The sequence below is a fragment of the Coregonus clupeaformis genome, chromosome 3, assembly GCF_020615455.1.
Source record: "Coregonus clupeaformis isolate EN_2021a chromosome 3, ASM2061545v1, whole genome shotgun sequence".
NCBI classification, from domain to species: domain Eukaryota; kingdom Metazoa; phylum Chordata; class Actinopteri; order Salmoniformes; family Salmonidae; genus Coregonus; species Coregonus clupeaformis.
In genome coordinates this window covers 19127519-19132644 of record NC_059194.1, presented here as the reverse complement: position 1 = coordinate 19132644, position 5126 = coordinate 19127519, and positions in this window count along the sequence as shown.

Sequence of the window (5126 nt, the reverse complement as noted above, 5' to 3'; positions counted from 1 at the left end):
TCAACCAGGAAGCCCCAGCACCACCGGATACGCAGGAGAGTCAATCAGATAGAGCTGAATCGTCTCCTCATGACCCCCTGCGCCTCCATCTTAAGGGGCGCTGTGACCTCCCTAATCAACCCAGATCCTAACGGACGGCTATCTAGGGCATGTACAGGGAAAGGCTTATCAACGGGAAGGAGAGGAATCCCTAATTCTACACAGAACTGGCGATCTACAAAGTTCCCAGCTGCGCCTGAATCGACTAGCGCCTTATGCTGGGAACGAGGTGCTACCTGTGGAAAACAAACAGGCAAGGTTATGTGAACGACAGAAAGCTCTGGGTAAGTAGGGCGCCTACTCACCTGGGAGGACTCCCCAATGCGTGGCCTGCCTTCACCTCCACCGGGGGACCTTCCCCAACACCTAGCCGCGGTGTGCCCTCCACGGCCACAGTTGGTGCAGGGGACGGCCCCCCTCGGGTTCCTACTCCTCCTTTCTCTAGCGCCAGCACCTCCGAGCTCCATAGGGCTCGGCTCGGAGGTGCTGGAGGGTGAAATGGGCGACCCCCATCCGGGACGTCCACGGGTGGCGAGCAGGGTGTCCAACCGAATGGCCATGTCGACTAGTTGGTCAAACGTCAACATGGTATCCCTGCACGCCAACTCTCTTTGGACGTCCTCCCGGAGGCTACAACGGAAGTGGTCTATGAGGGCCCGCTCATTCCACCCTGCATCTGCCGCTAGAGTCCGGAACTCCAGGGCAAAATCCTGTGCGCTCCTCATCCCCTGTCGGAGGAAGAACAGACGCTCCCCCGCCACCTTCCCTTCTGTTGGATGGTCGAACACGGCCCGGAAGCGGCGCGAGAACTCCACATAGGTGATGGTAGCGGCGTCCATTCTCCTCCATTCGGCGTTGGCCCACTCCAACGCCTTGCCGGTGAGACAGGAGATGAGGGCGGAGACGCTCTCGTGTCCCGAGGGCGCCGGGTGTACGGTGGCGAGGTAGAGCTCCACCTGTAGCAGGAACCCTTGACACCCGGCAGCGGAGCCGTCGTACGCCCTCGGGAGCGAGAGCCGAATCCCACTGGGTTCCGGAATGTGGACTGGAGGACTGACCGATGGGGATGGTCCGGTAGGTGGGGGCGTGGGTACCCTGCTGCTTTCCCATCGGTGGAGAGTGTTCATCACCCGATCCAAGGCGTGACCGATCTGGTTAATCCGGTCCTCCTGTCCACGAAGACGGTCCTCCATGACCTCTGTCGGCGCGGGTGCTCCTGCTGACTCCATGATGGGATGTGGTATTCTGTCAGTAGCTGAGTGTAGATGCGGTGAGGAAATCAAGCGCAGGAAACACGGGCGTTCGTCAACAGACTTTAGTTAACAAAATGCAGCACCAAACAGGCGAACAGTCAACCCAACCGGGAGGCAAAATACAAATTACGCACAACACACACAGTGCGTAAAATGAAGATAGCGCACACAGTGCGGACTCTCGGAAAACAACAAACACGAGAGTAATACACAAAGAGCAACAGCTTGACAATAAACAATACCACATAACACCTGCCCCCACACACGAAAACTAAATAGGCAACCAAATCAAACACTAACAAGGGACAGGTGTACAAACAGACAAAACCAAACAAACATGAAACATCGAACGGTGGCAGCTAGTACTCCGGGGACGACGACCGCGAAGCCTGCCCCGAACAAGGAGGAGGAGCAGCCTCGGCGAAACCGTGACAGTACCCCCCCTTGACGCGCGGCTCCAGCCGTGCGCCGATCCCGGCCTCGGGGGACGACCAGGACGACGCGGAGCAGGGCGCGTAGGATGACCCCGATGGAACTCGGTCAGCAGGGACAGGTCTAATATGTCCCTCCTCGGCACCCAGCACCGCTCCTCCGGGCCGTACCCCTCCCACTCCACGAGATATTGGAGACCCCCCATCCGGCGTCTCGAATCAAGGATGGACCTCACAGTGTACGCCGGAGCTCCCTCGATGTCCAACGGGGGCGGAGGAGTCTCTTCTATCTCATAGTCCTGGAGTGGACCAGCTACCACCGGCCTGAGGAGAGACACATGGAACGAGGGGTTAATATTCCTGTAATCAATAGGCAGTTCTAACCTGTAACACACCTCGTTCAACCTCCTCAGGACTTTGAATGGCCCCACAAACCGCCGACCCAGCTTCCGGCAGGGCAGGCGGAGGGGCAGGTTTCTGGTCGAGAGCCAGACCGGTGGCAGCTAGTACTCCGGGGACGACGACCGCCGAAGCCTGCCCGAACAAGGAGGAGGAGCAGCCTCGGCCGAAACCGTGACAGTGGCTTCCTGGTGAAAGAGGCACACTTTCAATGACATGCTTGGTTTAGCTTGTTCTACAGCAATTACACATTTCTCTGCCTGAGCTATAACCCAGTTCAATATCTACACAGTTGACAATAGGTAATAGTTCTTCCCCCAAATTGCCTTTCGCACTTGGCTGCATGTGCAGACATACCCTTGTGCAGTTTCGTTTTTCTAGCTGATGCACCCTACGCATACAAGTGTTTGGGGACACAGACACACGGATACGCACATAGTCACACTCACACACTCGCTCTCTCTCTGCCTGTCTCTCTCTTTCTCTCTCTCTCTTCACATCTGCTGAAAATTGTGTTTACTTTCAAACACACACAAACCTCTCTTCTCCAGGTGGAAGGACAGGTCACATAGATCAAACATACACCATTGCAAAAGTAATAAAGCCACTTACTCTATCCACTGTAAAAAACGGTTTCACCATCTTTTCCTTTGAGTCATGGCTGTTTGCATGTGATATTATCTAGGGAGGCTGTAGGCCGTGGGGACAGGCTTTACTGTGGAACTGATATGGTCTGTCAAAATGATATCAAAATGATAACACCAGTCAGGATATCCAGGTCACCATTTACATAGATAGTAGGATTCATATTTACAATGGCGATATTTACACGGCTTATATTCTTAGCGACACTGGTGTTGGAGTTGTCATGCGAAATGTATTGAAGAGAACTGAACATAACGCCATTCACTTGACCTTTGACCTGTGATTGAGACTCCCTATATTGCAATGTGTGTCAACATTATGATATGAAGGGATGTATATTATATCATGCAATGGTTGTTAATAACAGCACATGGTAGCTAACAACAGCCTATACAGTGAGGGAAAAAAGTATTTGATCCCCTGCTGATTTTGTACGTTTGCCCACTGACAAAGAAATTATCAGTCTATAATTTTAATGGTAGGTTTATTTGAACAGTGGGAGACAGAATAACAACAAAAAAATCCAGAAAAACACGTCAAAAATGTTATAAATTGATTTTCATTTTAATGAGGGAAATAAGTATTTGACCCCCTCTCAATCAGAAAGATTTCTGGCTCCCATGTGTCTTTTATACAGGTAACGAGCTGAGATTAGGAGCACACTCTTAAAGGGAGTGCTCCTAATCTCAGCTTGTTACCTGTATAAAAGACACCTGTCCACAGAAGCAATCAATCAATCAGATTCCAAACTCTCCACCATGGCCAAGACCAAAGAGCTCTCCAAGGATGTCAGGGACAAGATTGTAGACCTACACAAGGCTGGAATGGGATACAAGACCATCGACAAACAGCTTGGTGAGAAGGTGACAACAGTTGGTGCGATTATTCGCAAATGGAAGAAACATAAAAGTCTGTCAATCTCCCTCGGCCTGGGGCTCCAAGATCTCACCTTGTGGAGTTGCAATAATCATGAGAACGGTGAGGAATCAGCCCAGAACTACATGGGAGGATCTTGTCAATGATCTCAAGGCAGCTGGGACCATAGTAACCAAGAAAACAACTGGTAACACACTACGCTGTGAAGGACTGAAATTCTGCAGCACCCGCAAGGTCCCCCTGCTCAAGAAAGCACATATACAGGGCCGTCTGAAGTTTGCCAATGAACATCTGAATGATTCAAAGGAGAACTGGGTCAGTGTTGTGGTCAGATGAGACCAAAATCGAGCTCTTTGGCATCAACTCAACTCGCCGTGTTTGGAGGAGGAGGAATGCTGCCTATGACCCCAAGAACACCATCCCCACCGTCAAACATGGAGGTGGAAACATTATGCTTTGGGGGTGTTTTTCTGCTAAGGGGACAGGACAACTTCACCGCATCAAAGGGGCGATGGACGGGGCCATGTACCGTCAAATCTTGGGTGAGAACCTCCTTCCCTCAGCCAGGGCATTGAAAATGGGTCGTGGATGGGTATTCCAGCATGACAATGACCCAAAACACACAGCCAAGGCAACAAAGGAGTAGCTCAAGAAGAAGCACATTAAGGTCCTGGAGTGGCCTAGCCAGTCTCCAGACCTTAATTCCAAAGAAAATCTGTGGAGGGAGCTGAATGTTCGAGTTGCCAAACGTCAGCCTCGAAACCTTAATGACTTGGAGAAGATCTGCAAAGAGGAGTGGAACAAAATCCCTCCTGGGATGTGTGCAAACCTGGTGGCCAACTACAAGAAACGTCTGACCTCTGTGATTGCCAACAAGGGTTTTGCCACCAAGTACTAAGTAATGTTTTGCAGCGGGGTCAAATACTTATTTCCCTCATTAAAATGCAAATCAATTTATAACATTTTTTACATGCATTTTTCTGGATTTTTTTGTTGTTATTCTGTCTCTCAGTGTTCAAATAAACCTACCATTAAAATTATAGACTGATCATTTCTTTGTCAGTGGGCAAACATACCAAATCTCCTCTGTTGTTGTCGAGGGGTAGAGGTGGTAGAGGGTAGAGGGAAGCAGATAGAGGGGGGCAGAGGGATTGAAGAGAGAAGGAGGTGAACTGTGTTTACTTGTACCAAGTGCTAAGCCGTGCAAGCTGGTATGCTGGTCACCTAGTTCGGCCTTTCTGCAGCAGTGTGTCTTCAAGTGGCGATTCCATAGTGCAAAGAAGCATATATTCAGAGAATACCAAGAAAAGTAAACCGACTAATTCTATGATAACATATCCAACTATGTCTAAATGTACGTTTGCCATTTTTGAAAATATATACATAAACACACATAAATCCAACAGATGCAGAATCAGAGTAGGAGATTGATAATTGAATTTGATAGGAGTGCTGTAACGGAGATTCAAATGTCAGTGAAGTA